The 14,097-nt window shown below is 52.3% G+C and overlaps 2 long non-coding RNA genes across 2 annotated transcripts in view; one reads left to right on the plus strand and one right to left on the minus strand.

The window, feature by feature from the left end:
* Positions 1-785: 785 nt before the first annotated feature.
* Positions 786-2,434, minus strand: LOC148677359 (uncharacterized). Its single transcript, XR_015930701.1, has 2 exons — positions 2,302-2,434; positions 786-1,094 (listed from the first exon to the last, which is right to left on the minus strand). It is a non-coding gene; the product is annotated as an uncharacterized LOC148677359 (long non-coding RNA).
* LOC148677360 (uncharacterized) overlaps positions 2,337-14,097 on the plus strand; it is a 38,469-nt gene continuing 26,708 nt past the window's right edge. Inside the window, exons 1-3 of the long non-coding RNA XR_015930693.1 lie at positions 2,337-2,438; positions 7,441-8,782; positions 9,001-10,257. This is a non-coding gene — a long non-coding RNA (uncharacterized LOC148677360). The remainder of the gene's footprint in view (positions 2,439-7,440; positions 8,783-9,000; positions 10,258-14,097) is intronic.

A 14,097-nucleotide genomic window follows, 5' to 3' on the forward strand; every position in this document is an offset into this window, starting at 1 on the left:
ATACATAACTGAGGGTATTGTCTGTGTGGAGTTTGCATGTTCTCTCTGTGTTCCAGTTTCCTCCCACAGACTAAAGACTTTTTTTTTAAATAAGATCGTCACTTGCATTAGGAGTTTGTTTTTTCACAGACCCCAACTTGGTCTCCATGAGACGCACAGACAGGGAGAGAAGCTGGGGGTCAGAGCGCAGGGTCAGCCATTTATACAGCACCCCTGGAGCAGCTGGGGTGAAGGGGCCCTGCAGAGTGGGATTCCTCTCTCAGCCACAGGATTTGAACTGGCAACCTTCCAGCCACAGGCGCAGATCCTGATCCACAGAGCCACCGTTCCTTCTGGGAAAATTATCCCTGGTGTGAGTGTCTGCCCTGTGATGGACTGGCGCCCCCCTCCAGGATGTACCCCACATTGCACCTGTTGCGTGTGGGGACAGGCTCTGGCTCCCCAGCATCCCTGCATTGGACAGCGGTCCGAAGTTGGATGGGCCCAGCTGTGTCTTGAAAGGAGCTGAGGTACTGGGTGCTTGTTCCATCCTCCCGCGACCTTCTCGTATAAAAACCGCGCCTGCAGGCGAGTGCATTTCAACTTAGTGGAAATGTAAATGTAAGAATTCAAAATAGGTGAATCCCAGTCTCCGTCTGCACTACAGCTTCACAAACGACTACCGCCCCCTGGTGGTGGATTTGAACAGTTGCAGCTTTCAGCGAGGGAGCACTGCCTTGGGAAAGCGGCGGTTACTTACTGTAGTGCTCAGTGCGGGAAGAACACTGGAACAATTTCAAAATGAATAATACACACATCCTTTATTATTTTTATTTTACATTTTAGTCTTTTTTTTTTCTCCCGAGGTGTATTCCATCAACAGCCTTTATATGACCCTTTCAAGAGAACTTGTTCATTGTCACAGACGTGCTGCAGGCGTTGCAGTATATAAAGGTCTGCGCAGGCGCACCAGCGGACGCGCGTCCCCGAGGGGGTGGGGGGGGGGGGGGAATGCCCGCGAGACTGAGCTCTTCGCCGCTCGCTCAACAGGTGCGCGTGTCAACAGGGCGCGCGGCTCCACACAGGAAGTGGTAAAGGCGTCACTTACACTCAACCTGCAGAAAAAAAAACACACGCATATCTATACACACACAGACACACGCGTCGTGACCAGCACGCACAAGCTCTGATATTTTTATTGCAGAACGGAATGGGACTCCCCTGCTGTGGGTTTTTCTTATACAAGAGCAGGGAAGCCAGCAGTCACTGGGCCAGTCTTTGTAGTAAAGGGGAGTGAAGGTGTTCTCTGGTCTGGACTCTAAAGCAGGGGCCACAGACAGAGCTGCCGGGGACCCTCCTGCCTCCTGGTCTTTGTTTCCACCTCAGCAGACAATTAAACAACCCAGTTCGTTTCTAAATTAGCCGTGTGTAGGGCTTGACTTGAGCTCTTCTGCAGCTTCGGCAGTCTGTTACCTTGAAATCCCCTCAGGGCCTGGTTAGAAATATGACAACCCTGCAGCTGATTAAATAATTAGACTAGGACCGGAGAGCGTGACTGGAGGAAAGAAAACGGGAGAGGAGTGGAGCCAGACCCAGCTGTCAGAGCGGACTCCAGGAGTCTGGATCAAGCCCTGGGAGACTATCGGCTCAGACCAACCAGCACGACCACCAGTTCGGCAAACGAGCTGGAGAGCGGCACAGTATTCCGACCTAGGCGTTGTGCACCGCTGGGATATCGGGGGTACCGCAGGAATACAGGGGCTCCCGATCGCGCGTGCGGGGGGGATCTTTCCGCGGATGCAGCTGTTTCCATCCGTTCTACGCGCTGACTCGACCAGCGTGTGTTTTTCCTCGGTCCGGGTCTATCGATCTGGAGTGGCTCGTTCGGCGCACCGCGGGGCCCCACGCGCTTCGCTTCTCTCTGCTCCTCGCACTCGGGGGCTCGTGGGCTCGCGCGCGGGTTCGAGCCTTCCGGCAGTGCGCGCGAAGGCGGGGCTTCCGGTTTCCTTACGGTATCATAGATGATTTATATGCAACAATCAAGAAAGAAAGATAGGAACAAGTAATAGGTTTATATCATGCTGAAAAAAAAGAAGAAAGAAAGATGACCACTGCCTTTGCAAAACCATTTTCACGAGCCTTACCCCCTTGCACACACGTATTAAATACATTGGATGGCAGATTTATACACGATTGAACCGCCTTATTTTTTAATTTTTTAATTTTATTTTTTTGCCGTGTGCAGGGAGGTAAGTCTGAACCAAGCACGCAGTCCCGTCTATGTGATTCGTTACCCCCGTTGAGGACAGAAGTCGAGCTCACCAGCCGTGAGCGCTCAATCATTTTGATACGGATGGAAACAGTCAACACCGCCGCCGCGCCCAGGACAGATAGTACCGAGTCCGCACTCTAGCACTGGAGGTGGGAAGGGCAGGCCGGACTTCCTCGTGGTTTGTACGGTAAGCGCCGTCATCCCCACTTCCAGCGCGGGCTCCACGCGAAACACTGCTGCACAGTGGCTAGTTCTGTTTCCAACAGCGGTGGCTTTGTTTCCGTGGCACGGGTTTTAGACGCCAGATGTTTGCCCTCCACCGCTGAGGATATTCGTGTGCTCCGTGCTACGGTGGGGATGATGGATTTCTCGCCGGAGGGGGGGTCTTCTGCTTTCCCAACGCGGTAAGACAGAACGCAGCAGCTGCAATGCAATCTACGCGTGGGGACCGAAGAGTCGCCGAGGGCTCTGAGATCGTCCAGGTAGTGAATTCCGAGGCTGGGTTTCTCGGTGATCCCTTCAGGCCGGAATGAAGAACACAGGAGGAACGACCAAGGCGCTCAGTACCCCTCCTCCCCTCCCCAAGCGCCAGACTCACGAGCAGGTGACTGGCTCTCAGGAGTCCACCTCGTTAGCCTTCATTTCACCCGCGATGAGGACAGAGCAGCACTGATCTGTCTTGGGATGGCAACCAGGTTGGTAGGTTTCTCCACACAGAAGCACCGCGTGGTCGGTCGCGCTGTGCTGCTCAATAACGACGCACTACATTTGAATAAAATGGAAGAAGACAAAAACATTTTTAGCGTTTGGGGAAAAAAAAAAGAGATAAGATGCCCTGAGATATCCATGTTAAACTGACCGGTGTCCACTGCGGTCAGGGCCTCTGGGGAACAGACAGCTTTGGTCTGTCGATCCCCGAGATCACTCGGATGCCGAATTCAGTGTTCAGTTTCCCATGCTGGTGCTCCTGTGTGATTTAACCCTTGTTCCGTTTTCCACATTTGGTGTTCAGGATGAATTATAATGGCTGGTTTGTGCGAGGCTGTGGGCGCCCCAATCCGTGGCGCGCGTCTGTCGCGGTGGGCATCCGGGGCAGCCGTGGCGCGGGGCACCCTGTTCCTCTCCCGAAATCTCAGCGGATAACCGGAGAGAGTTTCAAGGTGGGGAGAGGAGAAGAAAGTGCGGATTGCGAACTGCAAGGCTCAGCTGCTGCACCGGCCGCGGGAGCGTGCCAGGACACCTCTGGCTGAAACCCACGTGTGCACGCCTGCCACTGTTCCACCACCGAGCGCATTCCACAGGCGTGTGTCAGGCAGCCGAGCTCTTCCGCCGCTGCCTGTGGGCCCTTCGGTCCGCAGCTGACAGCTCCCGTTTGCCGTGGTGTCATCTGTAGAAACCAGGCACCTGTGACGTGCCGAGTCTTTTCTTAGGAGTCTTCACCAGTGTCAATTGAAAAACAAAACCCTCTTCCTGCGGCGGCTGCCTTTGTCAGTCTCGGGTCTGACCGGAGCGCAATGAGTCCGGCCGGGTCGCCGGGTCGCCCTGGGCCGTGTCGGAGCTGCTGCTCTTGGCGCGGGTGGGACGCTGGGATGGGAAAGCTTCTAGGAGAACACTTCGCGTAAGAGGAGCTCTTAAACGATCAGTCTGGACCAAGAATGAACCCTTGTCCCCCCCCCAGAAAAACATAACAACAGGAGAACCACACACATGGAGCAGTGTCTGCCAGTCATTGTCTCTGTTCCTAAACACCCCACTTCCACCTCTGCTGCCCCCATTCTGGAAGCAGAACCGTTTCAGCCGACATGTCAGATGGAGCTGGGATCCCCTCTGCTGTTTGTCTGTGTAGATGATCAGCTTCAGGCTCTCTGCTCCAGCGCATTGCTCTGTTTATTGCTGCGAGGCGCAAAGCTGGTATTATTCTCTTGAAAGAAGAAGTGTCATCTGCGAAACACAGACACCCAGCCCCCCCTCTCCCTCTATTACGCTGCATGTTGATGTTGCTTGTATTCAGATCACCAGAGATTAATTAGGTTTTTCCAGGAAAACTCAGAAGATGCCGGTTGCCAGGTTCCTGAAAGACAAGCTGTTCGGGGTTTCTTCATATACATTCAGGGAGCCGCAATGCTGATCCAAGCACAGCACTCGCAGGGAGAGCCGAGGGAGAGCCGTGGTTCTGTCACGCCGACAGGAGCGCGAGCTGCCGTGGTTGTCTTCCGCCGGGCTTGTCTGCACCGCGCACAATGTGGGAAGGGGAGACTTTTCAAAATGCTTCTAAATCTGGAATAAACAACAACAACCCCCCCCCAAAAAAATAAAATGGGGAGTCAAGTCCATATCAGAACGTAGCACCATGCAGTTCTGGCACAGTCGCTGTGTTTTGTTTTAGCTGCATGTTTTACACGTTGGAAATAAGATGTCAGTGTTTTTAGGATAGAAAACGGGAACCTTAGCCTGGGTAAGAGTAACATCTGCTGGCAGAAGCAATCCGCTGCTCCTTAACTGGCCTAGCATCGCCAGAATTCGCGGGCTGAGGGGGGAAGAGTGGCAAGTGTATGGAGGAGAGACCCGGTATTCATCTTTTTTCCCGGGTTAGATGTTTAGCCAGCAGCTGGTGCTCCCGTGGCAGGGGAGCGGTGCAGAGATTTTCTGTTGCTGCGATTCCCCGCTCGGAGCTGCGGAGAGGGTGTGGCTGTGTGTCAGGTGCTGTGGCCCGGAGAGGGTCATGGACGCGCTGCACTGTCGGGGGACGGATATGACCTCCTCCCCGTCCCTCCCCATCTCCCCACGCTGCTCTGGGAGCGACGCAGCGGCCCAGCACACCTGCACGGCCAGGGCCTGTGATTACTGGTGAGGGGCTGGCTGTGCTGGAGTAGTCAACGCTGGTATCGTCTTCAAACCACAGACTAAGCTTCTGAGTTTGGGAATCTGTTCTTGTTCTTTCAGTCTTTCCCAAAGTATCAGAGGCCGGTTCTGTGTGAGAGATTTCCATGTAAAGTGAAGGAAATGTGGAAATTACACTAATGGTGCAATGGTTCAATGCACACACAATTATAAACACACACACATATACAGTATAGATTGTTGAAACACATTTTAACAATGTTGAAACAAACAGCCTTGTCAGACATAATGCAACTCTTAACACAACACCAATCTCAAAATGCAAAATCTGGGGCATCAGCTTTGTGTGTCGGGAGCACAGGAGCAAACTGTTCTGAAGGACTCCAGTCATAATATTTAGTTTTTTTTGTGGAGTGTAGGAGGTACCACTGTTTTAGTACGGAGCTGTGTAAGTATTTACCACATACTTCATAACCAGCAGGGAACACTGTAATACTGTGTGGAAAATCAGGCGGGGGATTGCTGTTCTCTGAAGAGCAAATGGAGGACGGTTTAATGCAGGTCAGAGAGGTTTGTAATCCAGGATGACTGTGCACCAGGTCAGGAGCAGCTTTAAACTGAATCACCCCTCCTGCTGCGCACTGGCGCTGAGTCTACACCTTCCCTTGCTAAAGAAATTCAGAAGAGGGTTTGGCACAATTACCAAACGTTAATGGTAATTGAGCGGGCACCTTAAAATAGGCAGCTAGATCACAGTAGCAGCGGGGCTTTGTTAACGAAAAGCAGGTGCCACCATACTGAGTCAGAGAGACATTCTTCAAGCCCAGCTACAAACCCCGTGAGCGAAAGGGATTCGGATTTAGTGTCTGTGCTGCTGGCAGGGGTTCATCAGCTTGAGGGCCGCAGCGTGGAGCAGGGGCTCGGGCTCCAGTCCAGATGCACACTCTGGCGGGACTCTGCTGTTGCACCTGGAGCTCCGATCGACCCCGTGAAGGCCCTGCAGCAGAAACCAGTCTCCAGGTCGTGCATGTAAATGGGAATTTGGCTGACCCAGTAAAAGCAGGTCCAGCAGGGAGCTGCGTCAGCGTGTGCAGGCGGCAAAGGAACAAGTAAAGGTTTATTCCCTGTTGAAAAGAGAAGAAAAGAAACACGACGTTTCGGCTGTGGAGCCTTCTTCGGGTGTCAACACCTGAAAAAAGCTCCACAGCTGAAACATTGTGTTTCTTTTCTTCTCCTTTCAACTGGGAATAAACCTTTACTTGTTTCTTACCCAGTAAAATTTTCACACATATATATTAGGCCGAACAGAAGGATAATTATTTCTTGATATAAGTGGAGAGCACACAACTGATCGCCGATTTTGCCGAAGAGTTTGATGTGGATATTGGCAAGAGTTTAAAATGGGGGTATTTCTCAACTTTGCCAGAAACATTGAACTTTGACCTGTGGTGGTTTTCCCAACCCTGCTGTCTGGACCCGGGATTGGGATCTGGGGCTCATGTCACAGGCCGGCTCCTGGGAAACCTGCTCCGGAGGATCCAGAATGAGATCCCGGAAGAGTACCCCCCCACCACCCCCGGAATCAGGAGTCATGTGACAGAGCCTCCTGGAACTGATTGCTTTTCTATCCAAGAGCGAACCCAACTCAGTACGATAATAATTAGCTGGGCCATTTCCTCCCATCTGGACTTGATCACGACAGGCAGGAGGGCCAAGCAAACAGGGACAGCACAGGCTTTTCCCCAGACGGATCTTGAACTAGTCTCGTCAGGAGTGCCGGCGGCCTGTTCAGATGGCACCCGGGGGGGCCGCGTGCGGAAACGCGATACGCGTCATCACAGGCCGCCCTGGCGGCTGCTGCAGGAAGAGTACGTGAAACAGAGCACGCATGGACTTGTGCAAACCTTGTGAATCGTGCAGGGCCTGACACGGGTGCTCATGCGCAGGGCAGACAGTTGCGCCACAAGGTTTTTACTGCAAGCATCGCGTGAAAATAAAAATGAACTTGAGCTAAGTTTGGGGAAGTGCTTTTTAATCCTTCGGGGTCCAGTCTATTTGTATGCAAAACGGCAAAATGTGAAACTGACCATAGTTCAGAAAGGAATTATGGTACGCTTGACCTTTTCTAAACTGCTCTAATTTAGGTACTGCACAATTACCTGGACAGGTTGTTAGAAACAAATGGGAACGCAAAGACTCCTGGACTCTTGAATGGATGGAAAAGAAATTTCTGCATTTTCTGTTTTTGCTTCTATTTTTAAAGAACACACACGCATTGCTCATTTGTGTCTAAAGCGTTTCTGTGGGTTTTGTCTTTGTGACATCTTGGTGCTGTTGTTTGTCCGCAGTGACTTCCTGCCAGCTCCCGGCTCCTGGAGACTCTTCCCCCCAGACTTCCCCACGGACACAGCTCCTTGTGATCCTCGCTGGATTGTCCGACAGCTCGCCTGCTGAGAGCCCGGCCCAGGAGCAGCTGCTGGAGCCCACATCGTCACCAGCGCCGGAGAGAGACTGTTACTCCAGAGATCAGGCGGCCGGTGACGTATGTTCTCCAAAGCTTTGAGACACGTATAATGTACAGCAAACCTGCCGAATCTATTTGTGTTCTTGTGCCAATTATTCTGGAGACACCGATATTGCTTATTATGAGGCCATTCTTTCTGTTTGTCTATGACATTTACAGTACATGCACAAGCAGCACAGGTTTAGGTACAGGTTTAGATTCACCGCAGTAAGGGCATAAGCTTTAATGCTTCGGTTTTAAAAGGCTATTTTAACATTTTGAAAAATGATTGAAGCGTTGTTCAGGTTCAAGAACTGCAAACATTACTGAGTGTGTTTTTAACAAGGCTCAAGTCTTTACCCTCTCTACTTAATCCACGGAGGTTTCTAGAGACCACAGGTGCACCTCTCAGGCATAGGCCCCTTCTGGACACAACAGAAGCAAACCTGGCCTCCTTGAAACCTCTCAAGCGCTACAGAGGGGTCACTCGACAGCTTGGAGACAAGACTGGTCAAGCGCACTGTCTGCAGCACAGGCACGTGCAGTCAAAGACTCTGCCAGTAAAGACGGACTGAAGCAGCACTGAGCCCGGCTCCCCAGTCTGACCTGAAAAGATGTCCTCTCCTTCCCCTCCCAGTCGGTGCACAGCGGCCTCTGATGTCATGTCATAAATTAATCATGCCGTCCTTGGGCTGGCAATCAAGGAGAGAAAGTAATGCTGCTGGCTGCAGCTCCTCGTGACCCAGTGACATTAACACAGGGTCACCGGTAACTGGAGGCTTCCCAAAACCCAGGGGTTCGCTTTTCCTTTTAGCTTCTCATTCCAACATCGTCCTTGTGCCTGCTGAGGGAGTCAGGCGGCCGCGAATCATCTGGTGAGACCAGAGAGGCTGGCAAACTGTGTTACTATTGATTTGCTTGGATGATGCACCCTTTCTTTTCTAAACCGACAGCCGGGCATCTTACTGAGGCATGCCGGGAGAAGCTCTTTGCTCCAGGGTATGACAGCAGCGCCCAGAGTTAGATCCGGTACCCAGGACGTCCCGTTCCAGCTCCAGAGTCCTAACTACCACTCTGTGCTGCAGACGAGCAGTTCGTGACCCATTTATAAGACTGTGGAACTGTCATGGCAGGCACCCACTCCCTTTCTTGGAACAAACCCCCCTGGATGACAGCTGTCCTGTCAGGTAACTCCAGAATGGCAGCCGTGTTGCCTGGTTACTGGTTGAACTGGATGCCCAAGGTCAGCCTGAAACAATTGACAGAAAATCACGTTTGATACGCACGTTATTAAAATCAGAACTGAGGGTTCGTTATCCAGGCACCTTAGACGAGTGTGGGCCCAGTGTTAACAGCGTTTTCAGATAATAATCCCTTGCATTTACACAGCCCTGTCTTTCCAAAGGATCCCAAGGTGCTTGCCTACATCACGCACCTGTGAGGCGCTGCCCCCACCTGGGCGAAGTGCAGAAGACACCCAGCACCTGCAGCCCCAACACGCAGCAGATCAGCTTCATGTGGCCGAACCGCGGAAGACCTGTGGGGAAGCCACACTGAGCTGACTGGGCTGAGCCGAGTCGCACGAAAGACCGCAGACGCACCGGCCCAGCTCTACTCCCGAGTCACTGGACCACCGTCTATCCAAATGAGCTTGGAGACCGGTCTTCCCGTACTGAGCTCTTGGCCCAGCAAGCTCAGGAGACGGCTGCGACAAGCCTGGCTCCCAGAGACAGCCGTGGCCATCAAAGCGCTTGAGTGTCGCTGGGAGGAAGTGGCTGCTGATGAAGGAGTGACAGATGTTTCTGTTGGAAAGGCCTATCAACTATTCATGAGCAGCTACAGCTTTCAGAGCTCCGTCCAGCGACCTTCTTGAAAGAAAGCCTCTTTCCGAGCAGCAGGGGAGCCGAGGACACGCTGCGCTCAGATTCTCTGTGCACACGACGAGCGGCTTGCTTGGCTTATTCTGACAAACTGGCACACGGCAACTTGAGACAAAACTCAAGCCCCACATCCGCGCGCTGGCTCCCCCCACAGCGGGACACCAGCACGATGCCATGCAGTTGGCGTTTTCTGTATGTAATCATTACATGTCACTATGGCTGCCATCAGACTTGCACGATAATCATTGCTGGCACAATGTGTTAAAGGTGTAATAACAGAGGTTGTAGCTTGATTCCTCAGGTGGGGCACGGCTGGGATACTGTTGAGCACAGCATTTCAGAGGACGTCAGTAACATGCTCAGTTTTATAAATGGGCATGAACACACGTCACGTGGGACAAAAAAAAACAGTAAAAAGGGAAAAGTATATTTCCTGTCAAACAGGGGCTAAACAATTGTGATCCACGCAGTCCTTGGCCTCAGATGTTCTTTTTGCTCAAGACCAAGAGTAACCCAGTCACGCGCACTGCAAACCCAGCCTGGGAGCGAGCTCAGAGCTGTCTGGTGTTCTTGCTTTGGGAGCCTAGATGGAGCTAGAGTGCATCTGAGAGTCTGCGCCTCAGAGCTCAGTAAAGCTGCTCACACGAGCAGCGAGCCAGGTGTGCAGACAGCCTGGCCGAGGCAGACAGAGATGACAGGCGAGGGCTCGGGGATTACACGGACTTGGTGCTATTTTGCTCTTTGCAGAGGAGAAGCCTCCCACGACGAGGAGCTCACAGAGGGTAAGCCGTTTTGTTCTTTTGCCATCATCCTCCTCTGTCGGGAAGGACAGAATCTTCCAATTCTTTATGAAGCTGAAGTGCAGCATCCATAAGGTATGGTTCTGCAGACTGGATACTGGTTCTGCACCATTACAAGCAAACCATTTACTGGAGCCACAGGGCGCGACAGGGCGACGCAGACAGTGAGGTTTCCCGAGGTGTGACTCAGCGGTGCAGCTGTGCTGCCTGTTACAGCAGAGTGTGTAAGAATGTTAAGCAGTGTGGGCACCGCCTCAATATCACTGTGTGCGCTGAACAGGTTAACTCCTTCCAGGCACAGGCAGTCAGGGAAGGAAGGCTCGGTGTCCAGTTCTGCTGTACATACACGTAGCCTTGGAAAAACATTCCAATAGGCTTTTCCTCCTCAGTTCATACCGACTGGATTAGGAAATGAATCCGCTGCTGCAGCGTGGCTGGGGATCATGTTCCTGCCCAGTGAGATGGAAACCTTTCCCCGAGGTGAATCCAGCACCTGTCCCTCTCCGGGTCAGCGTGCCCGGAGAGGGGCAGGAGGACACTACCCGGGCACCGCCAGGGATGAGAGAATGAAAGCTGCACGCGCAGGAGGGGCTGCTGCAGGGGTGTGAGTGCGAGAGTGTCATTGCGAGTGTCAGTGTGTGTGACTGTGTGTGACTGTGTGTGAGTGTCACAGAAGATACATAGAAAAGTGTGATCAGCTCTGGCTGATCAGAACACGGCTGCTTTGTGATTCCCCGTGGCTTGTTTTTTCCCCACCATCCCAACTCCAGTCTTTAAGATACGATCACCTTATTGGCCCTATACAAGTTCTTGCATTAGGAGTTTGTCTTTTCACAGACCCCAGCTTGCTCTCCACGAGACACACAGACAAGGAGAGAAGCTGGGGGTCAGAGCGCAGGGTCAGACGTTTATACGGTGGCCCTGTTGCAGTTGGGGTGAAGGGTCTTGCTCAGGGGCCCAACAGAGTAGGATTCCTCTGCCGGCTTCGGGATACAAACCGGCAACCTTCCAGCCACAGGGGCAGATCCTGAGCCCCAGATCCACGGCACCGCCCCAAAGCTCACACCACCTGGTGGTCCCAGGCGGTCTCCCATCCAAATACTAACCAAGCCCAGCCCTGCTGAGCTTCCAAGATCAGACGAGATCAGGCGTGCTCAAGGTGGTGTGGCCGTATGCAGTCTTTACTGCCACAGTGCGAGAAGGTGGCCGATCGTATCACCAGCAATGCAGGGAACCCGACAGCTGCTCTTCCTCGGCTAGATGTTACCACTGTGCACAGCATAATTAGTGTCTCCAGCGTACAGTTCTCATTCTTTACCAGCCTCCCAGCCTTTAAAGCTGCATCAGCCATTAAGTCATCAACATTCTGCATTGAGCAAAGTGACACCTGACATTAGCAGACAGAGCCTGCCCTGTACATTTCTCTTTCAGCCTCTGTGTCAAAGTTGGTTCTGGAAGACCTCAGTCCTGCCTCGTTTAGAGAAAGAGAAACAAGCAAAGCAAAGAAATGTCCTGTAGCAGAGGTAGTTTGCTGAGGACTTCCCTGCAGTGGGAGACAGCGAGCCTGTAAGATACCAGGCTCAGACGCCTTGGCTCTGTGTGTCAAGCTAGGGGTGAGCACACCTGAACCACGCGTTGAGCGACACGTCCGTGAAGGCCAAAATTCTGGAAAGAACCGAAAGACTGGATGCTGAGTTTACTTTTCCTTGCAGAAACAGAGTGAAATGAGCATTGTGCATCAGGGGAGTGACAGGTTGTTGTGAACTCCAGTGATCCAGTGATACTAACATCCTGAGAATGTCTGCACCGTTTTTTTGGCAGCATAAAACGCTATATATCTATTGCAGCAGGTCAATGTGCTTTTGAAGGATCTTGATGGATTCATTCAAGCTCAACTGCGGATCCAAGGGTGGAGTAATTCATTGAGATTGCTTAGAGCTGATCTTGATGCCGTGAGGTAACAGTACAGTGTAGATAAAAAGGGCGTGCTTGTCTCCTCATTATACCTTCTTGTGTTGCTACAGGAACAGAAGGAATAATTAAGCCATCAATCAAGGGTGTATGTCAGCTGTGTAGTCATGGAATGAATGGAACATAAGAGCCCTGAAGTTTGGATGTGGAGACTTGCAGGAAAAGTAGCTCAAGGCTATTGATTAGCAGTATCCTAATTGTGTCCCCCAAACTGGGATCAGACATTCAGAACTGAACCAGCCAGAACAGAACGCCAGTGTTTCACAGCCTTGAGACCTGGATAGGAATTGAACTTTTATTCATATCATCGGGTCTTGAGTTACTGGCCCAGCCATATTGCTAAAGAGGACCCCTTTAATCAGACATCTATAATAATAATAATAATTGCTTACACTTATATAGCGCTTTTCTGGACACTCCACTTAAAGTGCTTTACAGGTAATGGGGATCCCCTCCACCACCACCAATGTGCAGCATCCACATCTCTTGCCTGTGGTCTCTCTGTGTTCACCTGTACCTGATCAGCGTCCTAATATTTGCTCTGGATATTTGCTTGCAAAGCAAGACACCAGCTCTTGACCAGCAGGCATAAGAGAGAGAGAGAGATGAGATCACTTTATTGGCCCTATACAATTTCTTGCATTAGGAATTCATCTTTTCACATACCCCAGCTTGCTCTCCATGAGACACAGACAGAGAGAAGCTTGGGGTCAGAGCACAGGGTCAGCTATTGTATAGCTTCCCTGGAGCAGTTGGGGCGAAGGGCCTTGCTCAGGGGCCCAACAGAGTAGGATTCCTCTGCCTGCCGCAGGATTTGAACCAGCAACCTTCCAGTCTCAGGTCCTTAGCCACAGTGCCACCACTCTGCCCAATGTGGAGACCGTCAGGGCAAGGTGACAGGAGGGAGACCTTCAGCAGTCTGACACAGCGAGAGACCCTGTCCAGTCTGACACAGAGAGAGACCCTGTCCAGTCTGACACAGCGAGAGACCCTGTCCAGTCTGACACAGCGAGAGGCCCTGTCCAGTCAGACACAGAGAGAGACCCTGTCCAGTCTGACACAGAGAGAGACCCTCTCCAGTCTGACACAGAGAGAGACCCTGTCCAGTCTGACACAGAGAGAGACCCTGTCCAGTCTGACACAGCGAGAGACCCTCTCCAGTTTGACACAGCAAGAGACCCTCTCCAGTCTGATACAGAGAGAGACCCTGTCGTCAGACACAGAGATAGACCGTGTCCAGTCTGACACAGAGAGAGACCCTGTCCAGTCAGACACAGAGAGAGACCCTGTCTAGTCAGACACAGAGACCCTGTCCAGTCAGACACAGAGAGAGACCCTGTCCAGTCAGACACAGAGAGAGACCCTGTCCAGTCTGACACAGAGAGAGACCCTGTCCAGTCTGGGCGTCTCCTCTCACCCCAGTCACGTCTGTGGCGACGGCATGAGGAATCGGCGTCACGCCCGTCGAGCAGCAGCTCCACAGCTCACAGGGAACACACGACGCCGACGTCTCCATCTCCCCCTCCACACACCCCCACCCTGAGCACTCCCCCACCCTCACCCAGCAACACAAACAAGAAGGGGCTGTATCCCCTGAAACAAAGACAGCGCGCTCCAAGTTCGGCTGCTTTCAGATACAGGCTTACTTACAAAGTGACAGGAGCGGATTTTTACTCCAGAGCCCCTCTCTGTTTTTCGAACTGCAGTGGACTTCGGCACCGAGCCTGAGGCGTCGGGCCCCTTGGTCATACAGGTGCACAGCAGAGCGAAGGTCAGGCCTCCTGCCTCCCAGCATTCTTCCTGCTTGGCGTGTCTGTGTGTCTGAGAGGGCAGGACCCCTGGTCTGTTTGT

The sequence above is a fragment of the Lepisosteus platostomus genome, chromosome 2 (genome assembly GCF_059453375.1).
Source record: "Lepisosteus platostomus isolate fLepPlt1 chromosome 2, fLepPlt1.hap1, whole genome shotgun sequence".
Lineage (NCBI taxonomy): Eukaryota > Metazoa > Chordata > Actinopteri > Semionotiformes > Lepisosteidae > Lepisosteus > Lepisosteus platostomus.